Raw genomic sequence first — 20,936 nt, 5'->3', positions numbered from 1 at the left:
TTTGTTCGGCTAGAATTGCTCTGCTGCCATTTTTCGTAAAAACATAGCAAACCGAATTGTGCGTAACCATAGCTCTGTACTCCTGAGATCATAGTTAAAAAGATTAATGAACAAGAATCTTAATTTACAAGCATTGAAACAATTGGTTTTCCACTGGGGATTATGTACATGACATGGACTTCAGTATGGATGAGATTGCCGATAGAAAATCCAAGAAGCTTACTCAGGAATTAGTAAGCAGATTTCTTTACTTACTACACAGCAGACATTGCTGAACTGCTCTGTTCAAAGGACTCCAACCAGGCTGATGTGCAGTAGAACAAAATCACAGAGTGACAAGAGGAAGGCGAAACCGATCCCTATGATATCACAAAGGTCTTAAAATGAGGTCAATAAAGATCCATTGATCGGCCCAGGTCTTATTTTCCAACAGTCATTATGGCTATGCGGAAGGCAGTCAAACTGCAATTAGAAGCTTCACCCAACCCTTCTCGGTTTGTTGAGTGGCTTACGTGATGGTCTTAATGATGGGTTTCATTTCTGAAAAATGCAATGGGCTTTATACAAGGGAATTGCTCTACCATTGCATTTGCTTTAATCAGTTCAGGGCACTATATAATTTTTTTAATATCTATTCACTTAAACTTTCATCAAATATTCTATTGTTTAAATTTTGGTGTTTGAAAACGAGTGAAACGAGTGTGAACCACTAGCTGACATCACTCCCTTCCAGCAAGCACACACACAAGCACCAGTAACGGTCCTAGGCAAAGGCAATAAAGGCAATTGCCTAGAACACCAACTTGCAAGTGTTGCTAACTTGCTAAGCACTTCTTTTTGTTTTTGAATGCATTTTTGCATCATTTCTGAACTCACAGCATTACCTTTGGAATCTTTCTATATGTTCCTTCTCTTGCAGCACATTTCCATAGCTGCATTTCCTTTAGCTTCTTGTTTGCATTTTGAGATTTGAAGCACATTTCCCTTAATTTTTGGGTATAATCGTCCTTGTGGGCCACTGTAGGTGCAGGGTCAAACAAAATCTAGGATTAGAAACTTTTCACATTATTTGCCCAATTCTGCACTGACATGACTAGGTCAAATCCAACCTCACCTTTTTATGTAGTGTTCTATTCAAGGCTTTATAACTCCAGGTGAGAGCATCAGAGACTTAAAATGCTTACAATCAAGCAAGGCAATTGTACTATTTACAATATGAATGTAGTTTAGTTGATTTTCATAATTTAGGTGAAAATGCAAAAATGAAGTTGTTATTTAGCTTGCAATGAAATACTGAGAGTAAAAAATGCAAAACTGGTAAAACTATACATTCCCTTGATCATAAACTCCTTGACCACTTCATCAAAAATCTGAGGGTGATATGCAAATTAATATAACAAATAATCACATATTTTACGACAAATCAACTCTTTTTCATTTTCAAGTAGGAATAACTACATTTTCAGCAGCAAAGGGTCTGAGATTGATGATATTACATTGAAAGATAAAGCAAAATAAACATGACACACAGTCTAAGAATTAATTTTTTTTTGTTGTTGATTTTTTCCCTCCCAATTTGATAGCCACCCCATCTAATTCAATTAGAGCTAGTATTAGATACACCACCCACACCCCATCCCTCAGCAGCCCTACAAGAGCGATACGCCTTCTTCAAGCCGTCTCGCCACATGACACACAAGCCAATTATGCTGCTCCACGTGAGTCGACCAAACTTGGCTTTTGCCAGGACGGAGAATCGAACCCCGGTCCCCAGTGTGCAACTGCAGCAACCACAAGTCTGCTGCATCTTAGCCTGTTGCGCCACCATGGCTCTCTTCTAAGAATGAATTCTAATAAAAATGCCACTCTGAATCAGGACACTTGCTAGCACTGCTAAAGTGTGCCTATATTCAGCAACAGCTACATAGCCCCCAGTACAAACATGATGCAATGTGAGTATAACAATATTAAAGATATGACACAACATAAATAATTGACATGTTGCAAGCAGTAATGTGTACATTGGCACTACGTTTTTATGATTATTAACAGGCAAGAAGTTGTGATGGCAGAGGGAGGGAGGAGTCGAAACGAGGACCATGTCAAAAACCTCCAAGCTGGGAGCCCTGGTGGCGCATGGTTAAGGCATCGGACTTTGGTTCGATGCAGTTGCCCACTGAGGTTTGTGACCCCGGTTTGCACCCTGGTTCTGCCAGATCCGAGAATGACCTGCACATAAGGGAGTGGTAATAATCGGGCTGCAACTCAGAAGGTGGGGGGAGGCTCTCACCGGGGAGGATCAAATCAAAGTCCATTGAAAGACTGAAATGTGATAATCACTTAGCACTGAAATGCTCTCCTATTCAACAGAATGTCTGCAAGGGAACACCTGGAAGGCCAAAATTCCACCTTCAAGTATGGATTAATCATGCAACACAATCTGTCTTTTTCTATGACCTGCTACCAACGTGTTTACAAAAAAAAAACATATTCACTGAACATCAAATAAACTTCATGTGGTCCAGATTTCACAATTCTGAAAAGGTGTTCACAGCAAGGAGGCGGCATTAAATGAGGCCAATAATAACAATAGTGCAACAAGCACATTTCCTGCCCATTAGCACATACAAATTAGGTTACTTTCCTCCCACACCCCACAAGTGACAAGTGGCAGGATTTGTCATTTGTCAAGTGCAGACAGCTTGCTTTAGTCTCCTGTGAAAGGTTGCAGTGCCGTACTGTCAACAAACGTCAGAGACTGCATTTTAGAGCAGGAGTGTTGATCTACGATTAGGTTTCTGCTAAACCTATCCTAGCCTTATCTATTACAAGCTATATAGCAAAACTGATCTTAGACACTTTGCAAACATAGGACCAGGGTATCTGAGGTCTGTCACAATGATCCAGTCTTTCTTTCCCTCCTATTCCTATACAGAAACTACAGAAACAGGGTACATGTGACTTGCAAGCAGGCTGAAATGGAAAGGTTTCTCGTTTAACCCTCACCACATTTCTTTCAGCGGTCAACAAAGAAGAGAAGGGGAGGCAACAGCCCAGCCACTTGATCCCCACAAGCAGAAAACTGAAAGGAAACAGAATATGGGGTGGACACGTCCCACTGAACCTGCTTTACGCATCTTGCAGCACTTGTTGACCACCAGCCCAAGAGTGCATAATTCACAAAATACACTGTACTCTGTCACCATCCCCCAAACAACCTCTACCCCCACCCAGACAAAAGAGTTATTAGATGAGTTCAGAAACATCCAAAAAAATGAAACCAGCAAAAGCTTAATAATAATAAAAAGTATTATTACTTTATATTAAGGCTGTTGCATCAATCTTTGTTCTGCTTTCCTTGGCCCAGTTAACTGAGGAACGAGAAAATAATAGACAATAGACATTCTTGAAATAAAACAAATTCAAATATTGTCCAATTAATAAAATTCATATCTATCTTCTAAAAAGGAATGATATCCACAAATATGAGAAAGTATTAAGAATAACAAAGAATAACAGTCCAAGAATGGCATTCAACCAAAGTGACCGAACAATTAAACACACTTTGTTGTTTCATGACAGAAAACATACCATTTTAATTGCATTACATTATTAGCTGAAACAAAAAAACTTTGCAAAGCAAATACTTAAAATGCATTCAAACGCTAAAATGGGGTACCGTGTGCAATTCCCATTTCTATCTGTAACCCTCTATGTTTCTCCTATCGGAATAAAGTGGGAAAGTGTAGACTGATAACAACACTGTAATGTAATTATATTGCTCCATGTCATTTAAAAAAAACATTATTTGTGTTATTTCTGTCACTATTATTTGAGACAGACATTTCACCATGTGTTGTTTAAGTAAAACAAGTGCTTTGAATGTGCTTTGCATCACAGCTGGGCTTCATTTTTGTAATGGTAATCTGCCAAATCCCCCCACAGTAATTCAGGCCTCAAGACCAACACAAACCTCCACTGGCATCAAACAGTTGTGGCTTAATGCTGCAAGAATCTCTCACAGGTGCAATTCTTTATTGCCAATACGACCACAGCTTGTACAAAAAGATATCCTGTATGACAGGTCAGTTTGCCATGGGATTATGCCAAGTGTAGTTTAAAGTAATATAAAAGATGTCCTTCGATAAGGAGAACGAAACGAGCTGCAATGATAAAATAGGGGTGAATTTTCTTGCAAAATTAGATTATCTGAAAGCTGCAATTGGTTCTCACATGCAATATATAACTGCAGTAATATAAAGTAATTATCTTCTATCACATTCTATAAGCACTGCTACTGTAGGTGTATGCCTGAAGTTGGTTCTAACAAACACCTTTCTGAAGAACAAATTTCATATCCTTAAATCAGTTTAAACTCAGCAACAAACCTTGAACAGATTCACTGTTTTATATTACTTCAATATGAATGTATGCTTCAATTGGCCCAGACAGTATTTGTATGTAATGAACGATAGTTCAGAAACAGACGTTTCCGATGATTTACTGGGTTTCCAATACACTTCAAGTGTAACATACTTGTACAGCAACAATAGTTTCACTACAAGAAACTATCGCTACACTAGAGGCTACATGAAAAGATTAACTTTATGGTTCCAACAAAAATTAAACATAATTATTTTAAGAATCATTGGCTAATGTACTGTACATATGTGTAACCGGCTGCAATAGCTGTTCTGGAGTTTCTTGAAGTATACAGTATTTTCTTCTTTTAGACAACAAACACCCATAAGCCTTGAAACCCACCAGTGCTAATTTGGCAGGTCATTAGAAAAAATCTGTCTGAGCCAACAGAAATGATACACTATAACTGTAACAATTCCGAAAGTTAACTTTCCCTTTGTAACCATCCATTTTTTAATTTTTTTATCTGATGCATCATTTGAGGTACTGAAGTTTTTGATGCATTTTGGCAAAAATATTCATCAATGTACACCAGCATCAAAGCTCTCCCGGAATTTGTCACCGCTACCTGATACCTACGAGTGATTGCATTATCCCATTGTGAATTGACAAACTGTATTCAAATTCATGAATTGAGGAACCAAAAATTGTGGGAGAATCCTCCCAGGTAGTGTAATTTCAGTAAAGTAAACAAGGCAATAATAATAATACTTAATCTTATGGAAAAACAACTTAATAGGTTCATACAGTGCACATAGTATATATATTTCCCAACTCGATCACTGGGTTAGGAGTTTGCTAGCCAGCTATCTAGGTAGCAAGTAGCCTATTGCTAAAACCTACAGTTGTTGCAATAGGCTACTGTATTGTTCTTTCAGTGAGTAACCATGAAGCTGAATTGTGATTCGAAATTGACAGTATATAAGAACCTCGTATCGGCTTGGATTCATTCATTCATTCATTATCCTAACCCGCTTATCCTGAACAGGATCACAGGGGGGCTGGAGCCTATCCCAGCATACATTGGGCGAAAGGCAGGAATACACCCTGGACAGGTCGCTAGTCCATTGCAGGGCACACACACCATTCACTCACACACTCATACCTACGGGCAATTTAGACTCTCCAATCAGCCTAACCTGCATGTCTTTGGACTGAGGGAGGAAACCGGAGTACCCGGAGGAAACCCACGCAAACACGGGGAGAACATGCAAACTCCACACAGAGAGGCCCCGGCCGACGGGGATTCTAACCCAGGACCTCCTTGCTGTGAGGCGGCAGTGCTACCCACTGCACCATCCGTGCCGCCCCATCGGCTTGGATATTGAATGAAATTTCTCGCACCGTATTTGTGTTTGATTGTGAAAGTTGGGAAGTTAAAGTGAGAGAGAGAGAGAGAGAGAGAGAGGAAACAGATTGTGTGTGCGTGCATACATGCTTATGTGTACATTAGTCTGTGTGTACGTGCACAACATCATGAATAGCCTGGCTGCCATTTTTCACATAATTATCTTGTTCTAGCTGTTCTTGGTGCTCCTCATTCCCCAGAAAACAGTGTCATCCTTGACAGGTCCATATCAATATGAACCTTAGGCCTCCCTCCTTAACCATCTCTGCACACAGAAAAAAAAGAAAAAAAAAGAAAAGAAAAGAAAAAAACTTTCACTGGCCTGGGAGTTTTCAGCAGGGCTTATGGGTCTTCACTCCACCCAATGGGGAGCACTCATAAGCTTTGCACAAAGAATCCAAAGCATAGTACTCTATGTAATAGGGCTCAAACGATAGTGACGTAGTACCCACCAGTTGATCCCACTAGAAATGGACATATTTCTATGACCTTTCAGGGCTCTCTTTGAGACAGCCCTCATTTAAAGGTTTTCACTGGAATGATGACTGAACCCTTGCCACTTTATTTCACACATTAGACTATTATTCCAGAACTCCAGTGTTACCCAGACTGGCTACAACTACAATACTTTTTTTTCTGGAACAAGTGAAAGTGAAACATGTAACAGTGAAACCCCAAACAATATATAATATCTGTATCCAATTCAAAATAATTTCAGTTGAATCTATAAAATAATTTTTGCATTATAAATATGCTGAAATATGAACTGCATGTTGTCAAACCCTATTTCAATAACAATAGACTACACTAATATAATTATTTTAAAATCTTAGGCCATAGAGGCCACGTAGGCCATGAGAAACAGAATCGTCTACACATTTCTGTGTAATAGTGTGACATTTTCATACATGCAATGAGCTGCCACTTAGGCTAGATAAATAAAATAGGTCTCCCCTACATTAAAAGATTTACAAGTTAACACTGAGTTTCCGATATGTTAAAATATAATTTCCACCCTTTCAAGAACCAGTAACACCACACTGCTCACATTAATTACCCTTAAACTAATAAGAGCGCTCTCACCCATACAAATTAATAAGGAATAATCCTTCAGAGGATTGTGTCCATTTGTTTTCAATTACGAGGCCAAGACCGATAGTCACGACTGTTTTCATAAAAACAAATAATTTCATATTTTATTATGCCTGGTTTTAATTAGTTATACAACATAATATATCCGCGCAAAATGTATAGCCTATAGCCTGACTGGTCATCATCAGAAGAATATGACAGGCCATTTTTTTTAAATACATTTTTCATAGCCCAAGAGAAAACAAGCTGCATCGAAGTGCTAATAGAAGCTCCCCGTTACCCTAGTGTGATAGTTTTTCTAGGGTTTCATACACCGATTTCTGTATCACGATCAACAAAACATACGTTCGCCCAAAATTCCTACAATCACGCCCCATTTCAATGATTGAAGCTACTTAAATTTGTATTCTACTATTAACGGGAAAATTCTGAAATACATGCAACAGATTTTTTTTTAAAAGATTAAAAAAAAAACCGTGACAGAGATTAGAGGAGTGCTGTAGGCTATATAACATCGTACCAATGTTGTGATTTATTCTGATAGCTTGTTACCAATAATTTCGAACCCACTCTTCAATTCCCATGTGTTCACTGGCAGAAGAAGTTAGATGAGAGGGTAGTCTACATAGATGTCGGACACTATAGCCTTAAAGAATAGGCTATAAACCAGGTACGAAACGACGAATAAGACAGTTGACACTGGACTGAATAAAGCCCAGTCAGTTCAAAGGTTTAGAACAAATAGCACACTGAGTTAAGAACCTATAGCTTAGATGAGATCGACTCACCTACCGATAAACTTCAATCGAACCTCGCAAAACGACACCTTCTACAACCGCCTACCTTTCTGCATGTTTTATAACGCTAGGCTATTACTCGCCTTTTTCATCTTAAACTCAGCTACTACCGAGCGAGGATGCTTAGCTACAGTAAATTCAACGCGGTTTTTACTGATCCTTGCGTGCAACCGTTCGGCAGCATTATGCACTCTTATGATTGAAACACACGCTTACCATTCTGCAGACACATCCAATGTCCAACATCCAACGTCTGTAGTTAATCGCCGAAATACAGTGGAAGACAGTCACAATTTCGTCTTTTAGTTAAGTAATAGTTAAAATAGTAGCAGTAGTATTTTCTCGTCGATTCGGTGCAGCGGGGTTACGAGACAAGGTTTCTCGTCGTGGCTTGCAATACCAGTACAAGGATGCAGTACCAGTATTGACAAGGAATCTTGAAACAAAAAATAATAGAGGCTAAAAACGCGCGACGTCCAGTGTTATCACAACACCACGGGGGTATTGCAAACAGAATAGCAGTGAGTGTGGAATCCGAAAGCGAGAAATCCGTAGCAGCCTCGCAACCCGAAACTACAAGATCTGACTCCGTACGAGAAGGTAGTGAGCCAGCCTAGTGCTGAGGATTGACAAACTACAAACATGCGTCCAGGACTGGCTTGTACCAAGTAACAGGGGGTGTCACTGGACCTCCTGCAGGTACCGCATCTGCATTCGAAACGACTGGCTACTTTCTTTAGAATCCTTAAGGTGAGACCTCGTTCGCAGAGGATTGTAAATAGCATTGCGCGTGGGATGATATTCAGTAGACGATTGGCGTAACTAATTACTAAAATAAGTAGCCTACATCCTATTACCAAATAACTGTATGATGCCCCTTTCAGGAGCCTATTTTTTGTGTCATTCCACGTTCTAGGCCTACTTTATAAACATGTCTAAAAATAGTATAGTATATATTGGTGTAACTGCATTATGGATGTGAAATTTGAACACAAAATGACAAACAAAAATTAAATAAATTACTCTTCTTACATGTTAAATGTTATGTTAATGCATATTATCATAGCACCCACTTGGCTGAGAGGAAGGGCCAAATAAATAATGACAAAAATATTGTTAAAGGTACAATAGGTAATTTCGGACTCCTAACGGTTAAGCGAGGAATTACAACAACAGACAACCTCAAACCACAACACGGTTTATGCTTACCACAGTCTATGTATATTACGCGTAATATAAATCGTTATTATACAGTTCGGTGTTCTCTTGGACTGTTGGAAAGCTGACAACATTCGCAACAAATGCATCAGAGCCTGCCGTCTTTTCGTAGTGTTCTAGTAAGAAAATGTTCACTGAACAGGTGACTTTATGAGATCTTGACTTTGGTGTGCTACACAACACGACTTATAGTTTTCACTTTAGCTAACCAACTATAGTATTGTGTTATTTGGCTGTGTAACTAGCTGGCTACATAACTAAAATATGAGTCTACCACAAACGATGCAATCACTGAAACTTTATGCTATTGCTTATCCAGTTAGAAAAACAATACCAGTTCGCTATGACAAGCAAATGAGCGATTACTAGTTAGCATCCGGAATGTACAGATATCCACCTGAAGCACAACGCTTGTGCAATCGCTACTATGTTCATATTGCCTATATTTTATCGAAAGTGGCTATTGGTAAATTCTTCAAGCTAACTATAGCTAATTTGCTTGTTGCTACCGATAACAAACTGGTATTGTTTTATAACTAGATATGTAGTCTTTGCTTGTCATAATTGCCATAGAGTTTCAGCGATTGCTTGTCTGGAGTGCAATTTGGACAGCAACACGAGCAATCCCCCAGAATCTCCCAGAATGCCATTGGCTGTGGCAGTTGGAATAATAATTAAACCAATGAGCTTTAATTGCTGTACAGCTGCACAATGTTTTGATACATTTGAGGCCGGACAAATTTAAGGATTTACATCACAGTCAACATGTCAGTGAGCCTTTTTTAATGATAGGAAGGGATTTACAATGGTCTTGTAACAATGTTTTAATACAAAAATCTTACCTATTGTACCTTCAAGCCAGAAAAAATGTGAAAAATAACTTGCGTTATGGATGTGAGGGTAGGCTGCTAAAAAAGCCTACCCTGGATCCCTCCATCATCCAGAACTACCGCCCGGTATCTCTTCTTCCTTTCCTTTCTAAAACTATAGAACGAGCCGCTTCTACTCAACTTTCTTCCTTCTTCTCTAACAACAACCTGCTAGACCCCCATCAGTCTGGCTTCAGATCGGGCCACTCGACAGAGACTGCGCTCCTCTCCGTCAGTGAGTCACTCCATGCCGCACGAGCAGCCTCCCTCTCCTCTGTCCTCATTCTTCTAGATCTTTCTGCTGCCTTCGACACTGTGGATCACTCCATCCTCCTGTCTGCCCTGTCAGCAACGGGCATCTGTGGCACAGCCCTGGACTGGATTGAGTCCTACCTCTCTGGTCGCTCCTTCCAGGTTGCCTGGGCTGGTTCGGTATCGACACCTCGGCCCCTCGCCACAGGAGTTCCCCAGGGCTCAGTCCTTGGCCCGCTTCTTTTTTCTCTTTACACTCGCTCCCATGGCCCTGTGCTCACTGCACATGGGCTATCCTACCACTGCTACGCGGACGATACCCAACTCTTCGTTTCGTTCCCGCCGTCTGATACGCAGGTTTCAGCCCGTATCTCTGCTTGCCTGAGGGACATCCAGAGCTGGATGGACAACCACCATCTAAAGCTCAACCCAGGTAAAACTGAAATGATATTCATCCCTGCTAATACCTCTCCCCATCTGGATCTCTCCATTTCCCTCGGGGATACCACACTCACGCCGTCACCCAGTGCAAGGAACCTCGGCGTGGTGATGGACAGCAGACTGTCCCTCTCCGAGAACATTGCGGCGGTGACCCGGTCTTGCAGGTTCTTCCTATACAACATACGGAGAATCCGCCCCTTTCTCACCCCCTACTCGACCCAGCTCCTGGTCCAAGCGATGGTTCTGTCCCGCCTGGACTACAGCAATTCCCTCTTGGCTGGCCTCCCAGTGTCCGCCATCAGACCCCTCCAACTCATCCAGAATGCAGCAGCTCGTCTGGTCTTCAACCTTCCCAAATACTCACACGTCACCCCCCTGCTTACTTCCCTCCACTGGCTGCCTGTCATGGCTCGCATCAAATTCAAAACATTGGTGCTAGCCTTCCAAGCAGTTAAAGGGTCTTCCCCAGCTTATCTGCAAAAAATCATCAGACCCTACACCCCTGCCAGACTGCTTCGTTCAGCCTCCACAGGCCGCTTGGCACCTCCCCCTCTCAGAACCTCCACCTCACGCTCACGACTACTGTCTGTTCTGGCTCCACGGTGGTGGAATGAACTCCCCGTTGAGGTCAGAACTATAGAATCTCTCCCCACCTTCAAGCGCAAGCTGAAGACACACCTCTTCAAGCAGCACCTCTCCCCATCCCTCCCTACCTCCCTGTGAACCTTAATTGTTGTCTCTGTGACTTGCTTTGTGTATCGGTATTTTTAGTTGGCCAGGTAAGCAGTGTTTGGATAGTTAACTTTGGTCACTTTTGCTCTGTTTGTTTGTTTGTTTGTTTGTTCAAAAAAAAAAAAAAAAAAAATGGCCCTTGTCCTTCTCTTTGTTGTACAGGTAGCAGTTGAAATTGTACTTCCCTCTAGGGTCTTTCAGCGAACTTATCCCTGGTTATGGGTATGCACTTTGTTGTACGTCGCTCTGGATAAGAGCGTCTGCCAAATGCCAATAATGTAATGTAATGTAATGTAATGTGACACAAAAAGACAGGTATTTTGGGGAGACTATAAACTTTCTGAAAACTGATATCCATGTTATGTAGGAGGCTTGGCTTAATATGTAAATAGCTATTTAGAAAATATTTATATCTTCGTCTTGATTTTTTGGAGGAGATGCCAGCGTTATGGATGTGACACCATTTAATTATGGATGTGACATGTCTGAAATGCATATTGTTTAACAATGTACTTTCCAATCAAATTTTATCATAATGCATTTGTTGTCATCCAATTGTCCAAATAATTTGAAAAATAAAGGGCAGCAGTTCAGTATAAAGGTTGATGGTATGTAGTAGCGATACATTTTCAAGCAGTGTGCATTACCGTAATTTATATGCAATATTTAAGCCATAATTGTGAAGCAGGAATGTACACTCAGTGAGCACTTTATTAGACTCTAGAGACTGTTGTAAAACCACCCTGTCTGGTACCAATAATAATTCCACAGTCAAAGTCACTTAGATGACACTTCTTCCCCATTCTGACATTTGGTCTGAAAAACAGCTGAACCTCTTGACCACATCTGCATGCTTTCATGTATATAGTTGCTGCCACATTATTGGCTGATTAAATATTTGCATTAATAAGCTGGTGTACAGGTCTACCTGTTGCTCAAAATTGATGGGGCCAAAAACCTTCTTTTAAACTAATCATTGATCTCAACTCATTTTCATTAATTTCCCTTGAAAGAAAAGCATGGAAATGATAGGACCAATCAATTGGTAAGTAACACACTGCTTCCTTGTATGAAATCACAAATTCAATTTATTCAGTTTATCCATTAAAAATCAGTTTTAATCACTAAGTAGCTAAGCCTACACAAAAAAGATACACCACTCTATTATCTACTGTGATTTCAGAATAACCAGAAATAATAAAACTTGCACTTCAAGATGGTTCAGGCTACAAGCTACGCATTGCAGATCTTTTCCACTCATATTTTCTGAGCGCAGAGAAATAAGTCTAAATGTCCGCTAGTGTTTATAAAATGTGCAAAATTTTGTAATGGAAATAAAATAAATGCACAAGGCACATACACTAAGCTGCCTAATTGGGGAACGCTTGGTATATCTGATTATGGTAAAATAAATTGTATTGATACTCAAGGAAAATCATGGGAAGTCTCCACCACTGCTTAGTGATTAAAGCTGATATTTCAAAATTGTATTAATCATTTAACACATTGTGAACAAGCTGATTACTGAGATTGTTGGCAAGCTTGTTAATCAAAAAGAACAGGTTGAAATCAATTATCAGTTTAAAGGAAAGTTTTGTGCCCCACTAATTTTGAGCTCACAAGTCATGATTTATTTAAAGTGCATTTCTTAAAGTCTCAACACAGTGTACATTTAAAAACATAGGGTTGTAAAAGGTAATACATAGTGATTGGGCAACAGCATAACAACAATAACAGAACAATAACAACAGCAAAACCATAACAATATCAATAAATGAAGTCTTTTAGTAAGTAGGAGAAATAAATGCTGTAATGCTGAACAAGCCTTATGCTGCCTGACACAACTTTTGAATAATATTAATTCACCTCTCATGTACTTCACATTGCCACAGTAACTTTTTGCAAACTGCAACAGTAAGTAAGTTTCAGTGTCATAGAGTTCAGTGGGCTACGCAACGTTGTTACCCAGGTTACCAAGATGTCAGTGCAATATTTTAAATACTATATGTAGTGTGCTATGATCCAGCAAGGTACTTAGTTGCCATCCATATAATGTTCATTGAAAACAACATTATATGGGAATTACTAGGTCCTGAAAGACCAGGCTTTTCTTGGTCTTAGCACAAACGTTTTCAGCTGTTTCAAAATAGCACATTGCACCTGAACACATCTCATCTTATGAGTGCAAGTTGATTTTCTATTAAAACAATGTGGGTGCTGGACAGAAAAATGATGACTGTGTCAGTCTGAAACTAGAAAAGACACTTGCAGTGTCAATAAAAGCATTCGGTGCTGTGCAAGTTTGGCATTGGAGAATGTATTTGGAATGTTCTAAAACACAGTGTACCTAACCACCAAAAATTATTTGAAGAAAAATGCCTTTTACAGTATGTTTGTTAAGCACTATTTTTGTGGCTTAATCTACTTAACAAGGCTCACCTAAAGAGCTAGAACCACCAATATATAACTGTGTATTCTAATAAAATGAATTTTATTTTCATTAAAGACTGTTTTACCTAATCCATTCTAGTTCATTGTTTTGGTGCATTAAGCCTTGTTAAGCAGTGAAGTAAGCATGAAAAACAGTGCTTAACATACAAAGTGTCCATATCAAAATCTAGAATTAATTTTTTTCAATTTAGCTAAAATGATCTCCGTATGATTTTCTGACACTATAGTTTTGTACATTAACAGAGGTGAGGACCCTGGCCTTGTCCTACCTGACTCTACTTTTGTTATGTGCCGTTTAAGTGAGTCCTTTTACTTCCCCAGAAGGTTATAAGCTATGGTCAAAAGTTCCTTTCCTCTGAGGTATGTTTGGTTGCCCCTGAGAACAAGAGAACGGGGCCACGATAGGGGCCTGTGCACAATTCAACTTGGCTTATTATCCCCCAAAGCTAATCTTGGCCATGCTTTAGGGTCTTACGCGCTCAGCCTCTGTGAATAGATGAGTGCAAAGTTAAATATTCTTTCAGATGTAAATTGAAATGTAATTGTGGGAGAGAATCGGAGAGGGAGTTTGTGTTGTTGTGGGATTTGGATAGAACCCACTGATTTCAGCCACAGAGGGAGGAGGCTGGTCTCTTTGTATGGCAGGTCTAAAGGGAAAGGGAAAAATCCTGTTTAAATATTTTTCTACCGAAAAGTCGAATGAAATTATTTTCAACATACATTGGGTACTATTGATATTTTTTTTAAATATGTCCCCAAGTTGAATTTCAATATGTGAGATCAGTCCAGCAAATCCAATAGAATGAAATGGGCAAAAAAACTGCCATTGACAACTATACATTTAAATAATCTTATGCTTAGTTTAATTCATCTTGTGTGGCTATGTAATGATTTTGGAAGTTGAATCCATTGATTTTAGGTTATTTTGGAAAAGCCTCATATAAATCATTAAACACCACAACACTCTTGTATGGCTTCCAACTTTTCCATCCATCCATCCATCCATTATCTTAACCTGCTTATCCTGAACAGGGTCACAGGGGGGCTGGAGCCTATCCCAGCATACATTGGGCGAAAGTCAGGAATACACCCTGGACAGGTCGCCAGTCCATCAGCAGGGCACACACACCATTCACTCACACACTCATACCTACGGGCAATTTAGACTCTCCAATCAGCCTAACCTGCATGTCTTTGGACTGTGGGAGGAAACCAGATTACCCAGAGGAAACCCACGCAGACACGGGGAGAACATGCAAACTCCACACAGAGAGGCCCCCGGCCGACGGGGATTCGAACCCAGGATCTCCTTGCTGTGAGGTGGCAGTGCTAACCACTGCACCATCCATGCCGCTGCTTCCAACTTTTATTCATTGAAATAGTGACTTACATTCAAGAGTCTGACGAAGGACAGAGATTTCCGAAGAATGCCTTTATATCAAAGTTGCAAACACAGCAAGGGACACATTGTTGTGGAGTTTATTGTTTTAATTTTGGCTTCCGCATGTCTCCAGTACTTATGGTCTACATAGTTGGGTATGCAAACCTTCATTCTTAGATTATATTGAAACAAGTAACACATTTTTTTAATATTTCGATTTCACTGCTGGAAAATATCAGTCAACATAATTATGCTTCTAGCACTGCAGTCCTTGCCTATTTATGTCAGTGTAGCATGGTTAGCTCAGCTAGTTCGCTAGTAAGCATGGATGGTGCAGTGAAAAGCAAAGGCTGGTAGCAGATTACCTTGACAACACTCCCCGATGACGTAACCCTCAAATTCAAAAGAACGTTGCCCTTGGCTAGAGGCAAGTTCGTCTTTAGCTGACTGGTAACGCGTTCGTTCAACAAATATTTGGACAAGTGAGAGGCCGGGGTTCAAATCCCACCTCGGACTCAGGCAATTTCTCACCTGTTACATCAGCTCTTGGGAGACAAGCCAAAATTACATTACATTACGTGGCATTTAGCAGACGCTCTTATCCAGAGCGACGTACAACAAAGTGCAAATCAATCACAAGAACAAGTGCAAAAGTAGACCTGAGAGGACAGTACAGTTCCGAGTCCTAGTGTAAACATACAGAAATTCAGAACCCTTGAAGAGTACAATCAGCTTTCAAACTAGCATACCACTGTTGGCAGCTAGAATACAACAACAGTCAATAAAAACAATACCTATACAAGTAACGATATCTATACATAAGTGCCATTACGGTCTAAGGCTAATCACAGTGATTGTGAGTTGGGGAGGGAAAGGTGTAGCCTGAAGAGATGGGTCTTCAGTCTGTGCTTGAAGGAGGTCAGAGACTCTGCTGTTCTGACATTCACCGGGAGGTCATTCCACCACCGTGGGGCGAGGACAGACAGCAGTCGTGAGCGTGAAGTGCAGGTGTGGCGAGGGGGAGGCGCCAGACGGCACGAAGTGGCAGAACGGAGGGGTCTTGTTGGTGTATAGGTCTTGATAAGGGATTGAATATACACAGGGGCTGATCCTTTAACTGCCTGGTATTTGATGCGAGCCATAACAGGCAGCCAGTGGAGGTTGCTGAGCAGGGGGGTGACATGTGAATGTCTGGGAACATTGAATACCAGACGGGCTGCAGCATTCTGGATGAGTTGTAGGGGTCTGATGGCAGATGCTGGAAGGCCAGCCAGCAGAGAATTGCAATAGTCCAGGCGGGACAGGACCATTGCTTGAACAAGGAGCTGAGTGGAGTAGGTGGTGAGAAAGGGTCGGATTCTCCGGATGTTGTACAGGAAGAACCTGCACGTCCGGGTCATCGTAGCGATGTTCTTGGAGAAGGATAGCCTGTTGTCCATCACCACTCTAAGGTTTCTTGCACTAGGGGATGAGGCCACTGTGGTATCTTATCTGGGTTGAGCTTTAGATGGTGGTTGCCCATCCAGCTCTGGATGTCTCTCAGGCAGGCGGAGATACGGGTAGAGATGGGGGGAAGGAGAGAAAGAGTTGGGTGTCATCGGCATAACAATGATAGGAGATGCCATGAGCAGAGATAACGGGGCCAAGGGATCTTGTGTAAATGGAGAAGAGGAGGGGTCCGAGGACTGAGCCCTGGGAGACTCCTGTAACAAGGAGGCGAGGGTTGACACTCTTCCAGCCCAGGACACCTGGGAGGACCGGCCAGAGAGATAAGATTGGATCCACTGTAAGGCTGTGCCACAGATCCCTGTAGATGCCAGGGAGGCTAAGAGGATGGAGTGGTTGACCGTGTCAAACGCCGCAGAGAGGTCAAGAAGGATCAGGACAGAGGAGAGAGAGGTTGCTTGTGCAGCCTGAAGAGACTCGTTGACAGAGAGGAGTGCAGTCTCCGTCGAGTGGCCAGGTCTGAAGCCGGACTGGTGGGGGTCCAACAGGTTATTCTGAGAGAGGAAAGAAGAGAGTTGGTTGGAGGCGGCTCGTTCAATGGATTTGGATAGAAAAGGAAGGAGAGATACCGGACGGTAGTTTTGAATGCAGGAGGGGTCACGAGTGGGTTTCTTTAGGAGCGGGGTGATGTAGGCCCTCTTGAATGATGAGGGAAAGCAGCCAGAGGACAGAGAGGAGTTAACAAGGGAGGTGACAAACGGGAGGATGTCAGGCGTGATTGCCTGAAAGAGGTTTGAGGGGATGGGGTCCAGGGCACAAGTAGTAGGGCGGTGGGAGAGCAGGAGGTGAGACACATCAGCATCTGTAAGGGGACAGAAAGAGGAGAAACAGGGGGCAGACACAGAAATGGAGGCAGGCATAGAAGTGGTGGTGGTCGCGAAGGTGCTGCGGATATCTGCAACCTTCTCGTCAAAAAATACCGCAAAGTCATCAGCAGTGAGCGAGGACTGAGATGGTGGGGGAGGTGTGCTGAGGAGAGAGGAGAAAATGGAGAACAGTTGACGAGGGTTAGAAGTGGAGTTCTGGATTTTTGGCAGTTTGGTAGTAATTTCTTTTGGCAGTGGTGATAGCGGAGGAGAATTCCGCCAGGAGAGACTGGTAGGAAGACAGGTCCGACGGGTCTTTTGATTTCCTCCACTTCCTCTCAGCTGCACGTAGGCTTGGCCTGGAGGAACGTAGAAGGTCAGAAACCCATGGGCTGGGAGGGGAGGATCGAGCAGGCCGGGAGACAAGAGGACAGAGAGAGTCAAGGGCTGAGGAGAGAGAGGAAAGCAGCACGGAAGATGCGGAATCAGTGGGTAGTTTGGAGAAGGATTCAAGAGGAGGGAGGGAAGCGGTGACTCTGGGGGCAAGGGAGGAGGGTGATAGAGAGCGGAGGTTACATCGGACAGAAACAGTGGGGGTGAGAGAAGGGGAGGGAGGTAGAGCAGCTAGGGGGATGGAGAAGGAAATGAAATGGTGATCGGACTTGTGTAAAGGGGTAACAGTGGGTTTAGAAGAGGAGCAGTTCCTCAGAAAGATCAGGTCAAGAAGGTTTCCAGCCTTGTGACTTGAGGGAGAGTGCTGCAGAGAGAGGTCAAAGGAGTGAAGTCGTGGTAAGAAGGCAGCAGACTGGGAGGCTTCCAGGTGGATGTTGAAATCTCCCAGGAGGATAAGTGGGGTGCCATCCTCAGGGAATGAGCTGAGTAGAGTGTCAAGCTCATCAAGGAAACTTCCCAGGGCACCTGGAGGACGATAAACAACGACAATATACAGTTTAACAGGGTGAGTAATTGAGACAGCGTGGCATTCAAATGTGGATAGGGATAGGTCAGTGAGGGAAAACGCAGAGAATTTCCACAAAGGGGAGATCAGCAAGCCAGTGCCACCTCCACGGCCAGAGGGCCGGGGGGTGTGTGAGAAGGAGAAGGAGGATGAGAGGGCAGCGGGGGTGGCAGTGTTCTCTGGTGTAATCCAGGTCTCGGTGAGGGCAAGGAACTGTAGGGACAGGAGGGAGGCATAACCAGTAATGAAGTCAGCCTTCCATGTGGCAGACTGACAGTTCCATAGCCCCCCTGCAACTGTGAAGTTGTCACAGGGGGTCAGTGAGGGGTAGCAGAGGTTGGTGGGGTTCCGTCGTCATTGAGGGCCACGTCGCTGGAAGCGCGTTCTGAAGGGGAGAGAGCAGACCGTAATGGGGTGCTGACACAACATACCATTCCAAAATGGGACGGAGCAACCCGTCGCTCTGAGCACGCCTATATAAACTATATAGACTTTCCGAAACGTTTTTTTTCCTCACCAGTGCCATTGAGGTGTGGCAAAGTGTTTGTATTTGTATGTTTAAATATCTTTATAAAATAATTGCAGACCTAACCAATCCTATAAATCCATATTAATTTATGTGGAAAAACAATATGTCAGTCTGTGTAGTGGGGCAGATACAGGACAGTTTTGTGCATTTTTAGATACAAGCATTCATTTCCTAAATGTTCTGCGGTGCCATTATTTTGCCTTTCAAAAAGATGCTCAGAATGGTTATAGTTTCATGATAATACGATAAGTTCTTGCATTTTGATCACTTCATTTTTCAGTTTGGATTGGATGTGCAAACAAGTGATGTGCAAACTTGTTTATCAACTACTACTTTATTTTAGTTATCAAAAGTTATCTGGGAACCCACCCCTATGCTAGTGATTTTGGTGATGGGCCACTGCTCATTCAAAACAGTTGCAGGGAAAATAGAATATTGTTTCAAAAATTGTCAATCATTCAATTCAATTTTATTTGTATAGCACTTTTTACATAGTGTCACTATGAGGGTTCTGGTTATGAAATATGAAATGGCTCCTCAGCTAAAAGTCTTCCATTGTACTTGTTCAAGTGAGATGTACACTCATCGATCACCTTTTTAGGTATTTATTAGATGTTTTTGACTTCTACTGCTGTAACCTATCCACAGAGTTATAATGTGTTCAGAGATGCTCTTAATGTGTGGTTATTTGCATTACTGTCACCTTCCTGTCAGCTTTGACCAGTCTGGCCATTCTCCTCTGACGTCTTTCATTAAGAAGTTCTGTCTGCAGAACTGCTGCTCACTGGGGTTTTTTCGTTTTTTGCACCATTCTTTGCGAACGAGAGACTAGTGTGTGTGAAAATACAAGGAGATACTCTGAGATACTCAAATCACCCTGTCTGCCACCAACAATCATTCCACAGTCAAAGTCACTTTGATCAAATTTTCTCCCACTCTGAAGGTTGATGTGAACATTAACTGAAGCTTGTGACTCGCATCTACATGATTGTATGCATTGCACTGCTGCTACACAATTGGCTGTTTAGATAATCACATGAATATGTAGGTATAATAAAGTGAAAATGTTCCTAATAAAGTGCTCGGTGAGTATTTGGAGGACATGCTTTTTGATATAAAATTGTGCAGACAATTAAAATTTTGTTTTGGGAACACAAATAGTGTTGTATTTCTTATGTAATATACAAATAAAACAAGGAACAGACCTCATATTATGACTATCTACAATAATAAGCTGTTGTGAAATGATCAATGGCAGTTTCATGACTTTTATGATATACAGTATGTCTTCTCATGTCAGCAAGATTTGGAAATTGATTATATGTATGTGCAGGGCCCCTTTAAGAGAGGTCCAGTCTCAATGCTGATGTCCATCATTTCAGGCCGCACCTATGGATTGTTCTGAATACACATCACAAACCATGTGACCTTGACTCATGGAGGACAACCTTCCCAAAGAGCTCAATTAATCTTTCTGTCAAAAATATTGTTTTTTAAATCTCAGATCAATGACAAGGATAAAAATAACACAGATTCATTATGGTTAATTTCTGCACAGTTTATGGTTGCTCAAATTGTGCTGATCGGGAGAGACACAAGTCGTTTTTTGTTTGCCAAATATTATTGTCAACAGAAAGAAGATCAAAGTGGTGTGTTGATAATGAGTTCTATCATATACCTCAGTGATATAACGAACTAGTAAGCAGAAAATCTCCCAAGGACCAGTTTTACCAAGTGTAAAGTCCAAACTAGTGAGCTACAAGGTACTTTGATTAATGTGCAGGATGAAATTCGTATAATTTCGAGTCAATTTTCGAAAAAACTGATTTTGGATGATATCACAGAACCATTTTTCTCAGTGCATAGTCATCTTATCATCATGAAACTTTGCCAATCTTTACTTTATATGCAGGAGAGGCAATTATTTTCTTGTTGTAAGTTTTAGAGGCAGATACAGCATCAGAAATCTCATTGTCCATCCATCCATCCATTTTCACCCGTTTATCCGGATTCAGGTCGCGGTGGCAGTAGGCTGGGTATTCCTGGCGTCCTTTCCCCAGCAATGCCTTCCAGCTCCTCCTGGGAGATCCCGAGACGTTCCCAGGGCAGGAGAGATATATAATCTCTCCAGCGG

Source organism: Conger conger, chromosome 7 (genome assembly GCF_963514075.1).
Source record: "Conger conger chromosome 7, fConCon1.1, whole genome shotgun sequence".
Taxonomy (NCBI): domain Eukaryota; kingdom Metazoa; phylum Chordata; class Actinopteri; order Anguilliformes; family Congridae; genus Conger; species Conger conger.
The sequence above is the reverse complement of the archived record's forward strand: the minus strand, read 5'-3'. Positions refer to the sequence as shown.